This window comes from Capricornis sumatraensis, chromosome 19 (assembly GCF_032405125.1).
Source record: "Capricornis sumatraensis isolate serow.1 chromosome 19, serow.2, whole genome shotgun sequence".
Classification (NCBI taxonomy): Eukaryota; Metazoa; Chordata; class Mammalia; order Artiodactyla; family Bovidae; genus Capricornis; species Capricornis sumatraensis.
In genome coordinates this window covers 17522817-17535037 of record NC_091087.1, presented here as the reverse complement: position 1 = coordinate 17535037, position 12221 = coordinate 17522817, and positions in this window count along the sequence as shown.

The window sequence follows — 12221 nt, the reverse complement described above, 5'->3', positions numbered from 1 at the left end:
AAGCTCAACATTCAGAAAACGAAGATCATGGCATCTGGTCCCATCACTTCATGGGAAATAGATGGGGAAACAGTGGAAACAGTGTCAGACTTTATTTTTTGGGGCTCCAAAATCACTGCAGATGGTGATTGCAGCCGTGAAATTAAAAGACTCTTACTCCTTGGAAGAAAAGTTATGACCAACCTAGATAGCATATTCAAAAGCAGAGACATTACTTTGCCGACTAAGGTCCATCTAGTCAACGCTATGGTTTTTCCAGTGGTCATGTATGGATGTGAGAGTTGGACTGTGAAGAAGGCTGAGTGCCGAAGAATTGATGCTTTTGAACTGTGGTGTTAGAGAAGACTCTTGAGAGTCCCTTGGACTGCAAGGAGGTCCATCCAGTCCATTGTGAAGGAGATCAGCCCTGGGATTTCTTTGGAAGAAATGACGCTAAAGCTGAAACTCTAGTACTTTGGCCACCTCATGCAAAGAGTTGACGCATTGGAAAAGACTCAGATGCTGGGAGGGATTGGGGGCAGGAGGAGAAGGGGACGACAGAGGAAGAGATGGCTGGATGGCATCACCGACTCGATGGACCTGAATCTGAGTGAAATCCGGGAGTTGGTGATGGACAGGGAGGCCTGGCGTGCTGCAATTCATGGGATCGCAAAGAGTCGGACACGACTGAGCAACTGAACTGAAAGGCTCCATTGGGCTTCCGTTGTGGCTCAGCTGGTAAATAATCCACCTGCAATGTGGGAGATCCGGGTTCGATTCCTAGGTTGGGAAGATCCCCTGGAGAAGGGAAAAGCTACTCACTCCAGTATTCTGGCCTAGAGAATTCCATGGACTGTATAGTTCATGGAGTCACAACACGACTGAGTGACTTTCAAAAAAAAAAAAAACAAACAAACAACTCCATTAGGGCTTCCAAGTGGCTCAACACTAAAAAATCCCCCTGCAATGCAGGAGACACAGGAGACATGGGTTCAGTCCCTGGGTGTGGAAGATCCTCTGCAGGAGAAAATGTCAACCCACTCCAGTATTCTTGCCTGAAGAATCCTATGGACAGAGGAACGTGGCAGGCTATAGTCCATGGGATCTCAAAGAATCTGACATGACTGAAGTGACTTAGCATTAGAGTATAGCATCACTTACTCAATAAACATGAGTTTGAGCAAACTCTGGGAGATAGTGAAGGACAGGGAAGCCTGGTGTGCTGCAGTCCATGGAGTCACAGAGTTGGACACGACTCAGCAATTGAATAGCAGCAACATGAAGTATAGCGCTTGTGGTTAAAATCTTCTGTCTATTTCTTAATAAGACAAACAGGGTACTTTTAATTCCTTTGAAAATCACTCATGCATTCAAGAAATATTTGTTTTTATTTCCTGGTCACTACAAGATTATACCATCATACTTTTGTTATTATTCTACTGGGAGAGTGATCAGTGACAAGAGCAATGATGGAGGTAAGCCCAAATTAGCAGCTAGGGCACCAAGAAGAATCCCTTTCTTCAGACAGGTCATAAGGAAAATGATTTTTTTCTCTTTCATTGACAAAACTGCATCACAAAAGATATTCACGTAACCTTTTTTATTTGGGGGCCTAATTAAAGGTGTTAGAAATCCTTACGTAGGCTTTTCTCCTCACCCACTGGAGTGTAGAATGATACATCCGCACTCTGTTGGTATTTTATTACTTGCTTTTGAAAGGGAGTAACTGGAAGAACATATCCTAGAGATGTGGGAAGTCATAAACCATGTTGTTTTGTCTGGCTATGGAATGGTGAGAAATGGTTTTCCCTGGCACCTGAAGACATTGGAGAGTTGAAATAATCATATAATTGTTTGTCCCAGTGACTTCTTTCCATCTAGCCTCAGTTCTTACAAACTTTTTTTCAAGAAGAGGGGCATGTTTTGCTTGTAATTTTAAGAAAATGACTAATATAAAATATCCTCCCTTCTGGAAAATGGAATGTGAATTCATTATACGTGTCATGCTATTGGTTTACTTTTGTAGTCTTAAAAATATGAGGAGGAAATCCATTCGTTTTCACGTGTCAGATATTTAGGTTGTTTTTCAACATGTAAAGGGAGGTGCTGAACTGATAAAATGTCACTTTGCAAATGATATCATTTTTCCCTATATCTTTGTAAATAGATGAAGACTTAACTGAATTTAGTTCTGACGTTAAAAATATGCTCTTGTTTCCTAAAATCTTATAATTGGTTTCTGTGATTTTATTTATTTTTTTCTATTATGTGCCGTCTCTAGTCTTCGGCAACTTGAAACACTATCACTCACGTTTAGAATATCTTTTGATGCTCTACTGACCATTGCCACCAAAGAATGGACACATGTGCTTTATGGATCAGCGTTTCCTCCTGACTAATGAACAAAAACCTCCCTGAGAGGTTGATAAGCAAACAGACATCAACAAGAGAATGGCAGCTAATTCCCCAAAGAGGCTGACGGAAGTCATACTTCCCAAGTCAGGAAAAGAAAGGCAGGACGTGGGTGATACAGAGAAAGGTGCAGCGTTCCAGGACAGACAGGAAACACTGACATATGGCAACCGAATCAAAGGGGGCCATCCAGTCGCTGTTCAATTGTTTGAGACACAAAGTCCATGATCCTTAAGCCATCTAATACTTTGACCATTACTTTGAGAAAACTCAAAAGTGATGGTTGATGGCAGTGTTAGTGAAAGAGTGAGCACTGCCGAAAGAATGAGAATTCACTGTGGAGTGAGTATAAATAAGACACTTGGCTTTGATTTTTTTTCAAGATTTTGTTTTGTTTATCTTTTTTTTTTTTTAATGTGAACCATTTTAAAAATCTTTACTACAATTGTTATAATATTGCTTCTGTTTTTATGTTTTTGGGTTTTTTAGCAACTAGACATGTGGGATCTTAGCTCTCCAGCCAGGGATCAAACCCACTCTCCCTGAATTGAAGAAGTGTTAACCACTTGGACCACCAGGGAAGTCCCACTTGGCTTTGACTTTGGTTGAGAGTTGTGTAAAGTTATCTTGTCCAAGAGTTATGCCTTGCTTTTTTTTTTAAGATATTAAATTTTCATGATGATTTTGAATCTTCACAGATCATGTACTAATTTAGAGTCTAACATGATGGGTTCCAATTAAGAACTAGAGAAAGTACACTTTAAAGAATGAAAAAGTAGGTATAAAAATTTTGGTGAACTTTACATCATGATGGCTTTCCTGGTAGCTCAGATGGTAAAGCATCTGCCTACAATGTGGGAGACCCAGGTTCAATCCCTGGGTTGGGAAGATCCTCTGGAGAAGGAAATGGCAGCCCACTCCAGTACTCTTGCCTGGAAAATCCCATGGACAGAGGAGCCTGGTAGGCTACGGTCTATGGGGTCGCAAAGAGTCGGACACGACTGAGTGACTTCACTTCACTTATATCATGATACAGACAAGGATATTAATATTAATAGTAATGATTCTATCAAAAGGGTTCAGAGTCAGGGTCACAAAATTCTGGGGTTAGTATTTTTTGTACTGTTCCAAAGGATATTATTTGATGGAGAAAGTAGATGAAAACCTTTACAGGGAGAGAGGCAAGGAAGTGTATGGAACTCAGAGGAGCCAGTTGGTTTAAGAGCACATCAGTTTCAGCCTACTCTCCTGTTTTCAGTTTCTCTGAGTAACTACCTCTGTCTTCCCCCTTCTGAAGTCACGCAGTTAAATTTCTGTTCTTTGGAGTCAAAAGAAGTCCCTACACTTCTTACTCCTAACCCAAACACATGGTCCATTATGCTTACCTTATGTTAAAGACATACTTGGGATCTTGGAAATTCCATGTAAGTATTCTCTCAATCCTGAAAGAAGAAAGAAGGTAGCAGAAAATGAAAAACTAGGATGCATGTAATATGCATCATGATTTTGAAATTGTGGGGAAATGGAAAACGCACTTGATGCTCTGCATTCTTATTAAAAAACAATAACTAAAATCTAGAGGCTTGGAGTGCTGTCGGAAGAGAGTTTTTCCCTTCCCTCGCATTTTTATTCCTCTTGGAGATTTAGTTTCATTTGCAGCAATTTCTTCAGCGAGTAAAATAACATTTTACTCAAGAGTTAAAAGGGGTCAGTTTGGGTCTTGTCAGGGTGCTTTGGATCTTTCTTGCTGACCTGGAATTAGTGCATGTGTGTCTAAGTGCTACTTCAACCACCCAGCACACCATGAAATATGTTTTCCGCTACAGTGATATTGCTGGCAGTGCATAAAACAAGCGGACTGGGTCAGAAATAGCTTGACTCCACCTTTAAATGGGATCTTCTAGATATTTACACATTGGCGAGCACTTCCAAAACTTTCTTCTATTGAGATTTTATTACAATTTTAATTTCTATCTACCAGAAACTATTCATTACCTCGCTTCATCCTTGTAACAACCTTAGAAAGGAGTTCTGTGTTGTAAGCACCAGTGCACAGATGAGGAAACTGAGGTTCAGAAGCTTTACTGTTTTGCCTTAGGTCTCAAGCTAGTAACTCGAAATATAAATGAGAAGCCTGAAAACCTCAAGTCTTTGCTTTTTCCACTTTGACTCATCTCATTTGAAACTGCACCATTTAGGATTTGGGTTTCAGTTCAGTTCAGGCACTCAGTCATGTCCGACTCTTTGCGACCCCATGGACTGCACCACGCCAGGCCTCCCTGTCCATCGCCAACTCCCAGAGTTTACTCAAACTCATGTCCATTGAGTCGGTGATGCCATCTAATCATCTCATCCTCTGTTGGCCCCTTCTCCTCCCACCTTCAATCTTTCAAGGATCAAGGTCTTTTCAAATGAGTCAGTTCTTTGCATCAGGTGGCCAAAGTTTTGGTGTTTCAGTTTCAACATCAGTCCTTCCAATGAATATTTGGGACTGATTTCCTTTAGAATGGACTGGCTGGATCTCCTTGCAGTCCAAAGGACTCTCAAGAACCTTCTTCTACACCACAATTCAAAAACATCAATTCTTCGGCACTCAGCTTTCTTTATAGTCCAACTCTCACATCCATATGTGACTACTGGAAAAAAACATATCTTTGACTAGATGGACATTTGTTGGCAAAGTAATGTCTCTTCTTTTTAATAAGCTGTCTCAGTTGGTCATAACTCTTCTTCCAAGGAGCAAGAGTCTTTTAATTTCATGGCTGCAGTCACTATCTACAGTGATTTTGGAGCCCCCCAAAATAAAGTCTGTCTCTGTTTCCCCATCTATGTGCCATTAAGTGATGGGACCAGATGCCATGATCTTAGATTTCTGAATGTTGACTTTTAAGCCAACATTTTCACTCTCCTTTTTCACTTTCATCAAGAGACTCTTTAGTTCTTCTTTGTTTTCTGCCTTAAGGGTGATGTCATGTGCATATCTGGGGTTATTGATATTTCTCCTGACAATCTTGCAGCACTTCTCATAACTCTGCACATAAGTTAAATAAGCAAGGTGACAATATACAGCCTTGATGTACTCCTTTCCTGATTTGGAACCAGTCTGTTGCTCCATGTCCAGTTCTAACTGTTGCTTCTTGACCTGCATACAGATTTCTCAAAATGCAGGTCATGGGGTCTGGTATTCCCATCTCTTTAGTAATTTTCCACAGTTTGTTGTGATCCACAGTCAGAGGCTTTGGAGTAGTCAATAAAGCAGAAATAGATGTTTTTCTGGAACTCTCTTGCTTTTTTTGATGATCCAACAGATGTTGGCAATTTGATCTCTGGTTCCTCTGTCTTTTCTAAATCCAGCTTGAACATCTGTAAGTTCATGGTTCATGTGCTGTTGAAGTTTGACTTGGAGAATTTTGAGCATTACTTTACTAGAGTGTGAAATGAATGCAATTGTGCAGTAGTTTGAACATTCCTTGGCATTGCCTTTCGTTGGGATTGGAATGAAATCTGACCGTTACTGGTCCTGTGGCCACTGCAGAGTTTTCCAAATTTGTTGGCATATTGAGCAGCATCTTTTAGGATTTGAAATAGCTCAGCTGGAATTCCATCACCTCCACTAGCTTTGTTCATAGTGATGCTTCCTAAGGCCCACTTGACTTCACATTCCAGGATGTCTGGCTCTAAGTGAGTGATCACACCATTGTGATTATCTGGGTCATGAAGATCTTTTTTGTACAGTTCTTCTGTATATTTTTGCCACCTCTTCTTAATATCTTCAACTTCTGTTAGGTCCATACCATTTCTGTCCTTTATCGAGCCCATCTTTGCATGAAATGCTCCCCTGGTATCAATTTTTCTTGAACAAATCTCCAGTCTTTCTCATTCTATTGCTTTCCTCTATTTCTTAGGATTTGGGTGTAGCTGCATACAACAGATAAGCTAGATAACCAGAGATGAGACAAGATAGAGATTCATTCAGAGCTAACCTGTCCAGAGCTGGTTAAAGGAACTGCTTTCAGTTCTCCGGTCGTGATCAGGCATATGAATGCATCTGCAGCTCCAGCCATCGTGACTCTCATTCAGATAGAAAAGAGTTAGAAAAAAGAGGATGAGTGGTACTCATAATAAGGAGGCAAAACTTTCCCAGGAATACATAGAAATGATCAGAAACATGTTTCCTGTGCTTACTACTAGTGCTCTAGCATCTATAGAAATTAATTTTGATCTGATCACATTGCTGCCCACCCTCCAAAATAATAGAGATCCTGTCTGTAAGAAGGAAAATGGGAGTGGGTTTTGTATAAGCATCCAGAAGTATCTATCCCCCAACACATTTATATCTCCATTTCAAAAATAATCAAATGTTTTCTTTGGGGTACTTTTTTGTCTCAGTAGCATATTCTTACACTTTATGTTTACCAAGTGAAGCCTGTACACACATTGACCATTTTGGCTGATTGTCTGCCAGCTAAATAAACACTCTCCATATAAAAACCACACCAGAGAGAGGCTTAAAGTTTAACCATTTAAAGGTTTTGATGTTACTCTAGTTTATAGAGAATCTTTACTGGTAATGTTATAAGACCATTTTCTAGAGAAATAAATGGTTTTGAATATAAAATTCAACTCTTTCAGGTAATGGAAAAAGGCAACCAAAACGGATGTACTATAGGGCATACAAAGCTTGAACCACTCAAGAAATATCTTTAAGGTTGGAAGCTAACTCTTATCATCTTAGGTCTTTGTTGCCCTTGAATTTGCTCATCTTAATGGCTGACTCACCCTATTCACCCTCCCACTTGGCAGCGGAAGTTAAATGGCTTGTGATTCACAATCTCAGCCCCCAGAGTGCATATTTGTAATGAAAGAGGTTTATAATGTGTCTCCAGTCTCCTTGGCCTCCTCTTCCTCCTTGCCAAATCCCTTCTGCTCTGTGAGATTTTACAGAGTACTTGACGTCCTTAGGTCTTGCCAAGCCGGTGAAGATGTTTACAAGGGATTGGACATAAGCTTCCCAGCCATCAAATTAGGTAATTAATCCCAGATTATGCTGAATGTGCATCAGACAACATGAACTATACAGAAGACGAGTCCATCAGTTAATACAGAGGTGGGGCTCGGGAGGGAGAGGATCTGGGGAAGTGGAGATGGCAGTCATGACTAAAGAATAATGGTCAGTGGAATTAAAGGAGAGTCAGGACAGTGTGATGCTTCTAAGCTCAGGCTAGGAGCTCCAAGAAGAGTGGAGGGTTCATTAATGTTAAATACTCTAAAGCCTGAGTAAGATGGTAAGGTGAGACAATTGTGTTTGGAAAGTAGCATATAACTGGTGAATTTGCTAAGGTAGTTATAAAGCGATGGTGCTGGGGAAAAAAAATTAAAAAAAAAACATTGAGCAGATAAACCTCTGACAGTGGGCTTCCCTAGTGGCTCATCAGTTGGTTAAAGAACCTGCCTGTAATGCAGGAGACCTGGCTTCAATCCCTAGATCTGGAAGATCCCCTGGAGAAAGAAATGGCCACACACTCCAGTACTCTTGCCTGGAGAATTCTATGGACAGAGGAGCCAGGCAGGCTACAATCCATGGGGTCACAAAGAGTCAGACATGACTGTGCAACTAACTTTCACTTTCTAACAGTAGAAATTTAGAGAAAAGGGATTTCTTTTCTTTTTTCTTTTTTTAGCAAAAGGGCTGTTCCTGGGGATAATAACTCTCTTATACCTCTGGACTGTTCTTGCCCATGGAACTGAACAGGCTTCTGTATTATGGGACAGAAAATATAAATGTAGAGTGAATTTATACTGTACCTCTATCAGCAGAGGTAGGTATGTGTAAGCAAAGTGCTGCCCTCTGTAGCTGTGGCTGAAATCAGGAGGGCCAAGGGGATTTCATGTGGGCATACCGGTGGCACGCCTGAACATTTTTCAAAAAAAAAGATGGCTAGTATTTATTGCGCACTTATTCTTCCTAATGCTTGCATGCTGTTGGCGTGGGTTGCCGTGCCCTTCCCCAGATCTTCCTGGCCCAGGGATTGAATTCTTGTCTCTCATGTCTCCTGCACTGGCAAGCTGGTTCTTTACCAGTAGCACCACCTGGGAAGCCCTGTTCTTCCTAGACACTATTGCAAACAACATAAAGGACCTTTAAATAAAGATACTAATGGCTAACTGGTCACTTTTTGAAAGACATCCTGGTAAAGGGAAGGAGAAAGAGATGATGGGAACCAGGGAGATATACAAGTTGGTGGGGATGGCAATTTATACGGTAAACTCTTGGATAAAATTTTAGCCTGGAGGAAGGTGGTTAGTATAGAAGGGTGAATGGAAATGAATTTGCCAAAAGATGGAGCGAGGGTAGAGATGGAAAGGATTTATACCATATTGAGTTAATATTAATGGCAGCTGATGTTTTATACAATAGTCCTTCTAAATACAAAGCATTCAGTGCCAAATATGAGCACAATATACACGCATGTGCACACACATACACCTGTACATAAATCATGAGTGTGTGCAGTGTTATAAATCTCAGTGTCTAAAAATGGCAAGTGGAACATGAGGAATTTAGAAGGATGATTATTTAGTTTACAATAAATGTGATAAAATATAATAATTTTCAGGTTCCTTAGAATGCTTATCTTTCCCTACACCTAATTTAAGAAGCATGTCTCTGGACATTTTTATTCTTTTTCACTTTCTAGTGACAGAGACCTTGACAGATAGAACTTCTACAGTGATTTTGAGCTATGCAAATGGGAAGAGAAAGAAGAATACAAAGCTTTGTTTCAATATGACACATTAAAATGAAAACCAATAAATTATAGAGGAGTATTCAAAGTTTTGCCAACAAAGGTCTGTCTAGTCAAGGCTATGGTTTCTCCAGTGGTCATGTATGGATGTGAGAGTTGGACTGTAAAGAAAGCTGAGTGCCGAAGAGTTGATGCTTTTGAACTGTGGTGCTGGAGAAGACTCTTGAGAGTCGCTTGGACTGCAAGGAGATCCAACCAGTCCATTCTGAAGGAGATCAGCCCTGGGATTTCTTTGGAAGAAATGATACTGAAGTTGAAACTCCAGTACTTTGGCCACCTCATGCAAAGAGTTGACTCATTGGAAAAGACTCAGATGCTGGGAGGGATTGGGGGCAGGAAGAGAAGGGGACGACAGAGGATGAGATGGCTGGATGGCATCACTGACTCGATGGACATGAGTCTGAGTGAACTCTGGGAGCTGGTGATGGACAGGGAGGCCTGGCATGCTGCGATTCATGGGGTCGCAAAGAGTCGAACAGGACTGAGCGACTGAACTGAACTGATTCAAAGTTTTTACATATCATCAGCAACAGTGTATAGCTCCATAATGTTTTTATACTCTCCCTGTTATTTGTAATTGCTACCGTGTATCTTTTTAATTTTCTTCTTTTGGTAAATTCAGGAGTTGGTGATGGACAGGGAAGCCTGGCATGCTGTGATTCATGGGGTTGCAAAGAGTCAGACTCGACTGTGTGACTGAACTGAACTGAACCGAAGTTTTTATAACTGGAAGGCTCTCTTAGGCTTTAAACAAAATGATTACATTGTGCTCTCACCCAGGAAGGATAATTTTACTGAAAAAAAATCTTAAGTTGGTGGTTATTTTTCATTCATACTTGGAAAGTATCATTTCATTGCTTTATGCCCTCTGTCACCTTTCTGAAAAGCTTAGAGTAGATTTAGTGGGTGGGTATGCACTTCTGGATAATATGCTTATTCTCCATGGTTGCTTTAAAGATTTCCTTTCCCCTGATGTCTTAAAGTTTGCCTGCATGGCCAGTGTGACACTGTTTTTAATTTCAGACTTTCATCCCTTATACACAAGGAATAAGTTCTTTGTATAATGGCACGGCCTTAGCTGATCAAACTTCCCTTTCCCCCATTCTCCTTTTTGACTTTCCATTCTTCCTCCATATCACTTGATCTCATCTTCTGATTTGCTGTCTCTTTATTTTTATGGTGGATTCATGTTAAATATTTTCACATAAAGTCACAAATGCATTTTTACACGTCTCACTTACTATTTAATTCTATTGACTGCTATTGAAAGTTTTAGACTGTATTTTACAATTGTAATGCTATTTTGTTCTTTTGCTTTACATTTTATCTGTGAGCATTGATTTTCAGTGTGATTCTTTACTAACATGTTTTAAACCTTTACACTTGGAGCTGTAAAATTTTTGTTGTGTTTCTTGACTTTTAATATTTGTCAAGTTCTCCTTTTTCTCTAATTGGTTATATTTTGAAATGGTGTACTCAACATCACTTTTTACTTGGTGGGATTTCCAAGCCAAATCAGCTATAAATTTTACACAAAAAGAAGATGAAACATGAGAATATGTTGCTTGCCTAAAACAAGTGGAAAAAAAAAAGAGATATAGCTCTGTGGTTTCCTCAGAAGCCACGTGGAGCCCCTCTACTTTATTCTTCACCCTGATATTAGAAGAATCACATAAAAATTGATGTTGGACTATGTTTCAATGGTGATTAATGGCTTTTAGGATAAAATATGAGGTCCTGTTCTTTACATGTCATTCTGAATAGAGACTGAGTAGAGAAGCTTGCCAAATCATATGTTTGTACTGAGAACCCAACTAACAGGCCATTCCAAACCCATTTGCATCCTGCTGGGGCTTTGGGAACTAGTTCTCATCAATGGAAGCATATTGAAATGAGAAACGCCATTTATAGGTCAAGGAAATTGAAAGCATGTGTGCTTTCTCTGTGTACCTCTTCTCACTCTAGCCCCCTGACTATGTAGAGTAGTCCATCCACCACCACCACATCAGACTGTGAGATGTATAAACTACCGTAAACTTCTATTTTGCTGTGCCGCCGAGATTTTGGATTTATGTGTTATTGCAGCAGAGCCTAGCCAACCCTGACTAATACACCTGACCTACAAGGCCTTCCAAGAGCTGTCTCTCCAGGCTCATTCTGTACCATTCTCCCCTTGTTTACTGCATTCCCCACACATTGCAAGGTCCATTTCTAAATACAGCTGCCCTTTTCTACTTGCGACTTTGGTACATGTTGTTCCTCTGCCACGCACACTCTTCCTTGCATTCTTTGCCTGATTTCTTCTCCAGTTCTCAAACCATACACCAATTCCTTAGGGAAGCTGTCCCTTGCCCTCCATCTGAAACCACAGCTTTTATTGGCTTTCTCCATCAGAGAACCTTCTTTCTTAATAGCATTTTGTTCAATATTTAATTATGTTCATTTGTACAATGTCTTCCTTCTCTAGCTTGGGCTCTCTGTATGTATCAGGGAAGGAACTGTTTTGTTCAGTTCTATTTATGTGACACAGATGGGGGCTGAAGACACATTTATTGATTAATATTTATTTGTTATTGAGTGAATGGGCTGCTCATTTCAGACCCTTGCATTTGTTAAGTTCCTAGGTGAAGAACTTCCATTATGCATTCTATTGTGAAATATGAGGTTAAAAGTGTTATATGATTGACAATTTGATCAAGATAGTATATGTCAAGGTCTTCTGAAACTTCTTGTCATACTCAAATTATCCTTACTAATTATTATAACTAAATTCTACAGTCATGGACATAGTTCTGACAAAATTCTATCAATAGATAAATGGGTAATGCTAAGTCTTCATACCATACAATTTAACTTGGAAAAAGAAAACCAAATTTACCCTAACAGAATTCATAATTACACAATATATAAGTATTACAAAGGTTTAAATGTATTTCATTGTAGCCATATATATACATAGCTCTTATTTTATCTCTCATCTCATGAGCAATTTGAGGACAGAAATTTTTTTTTCAATATACCTGA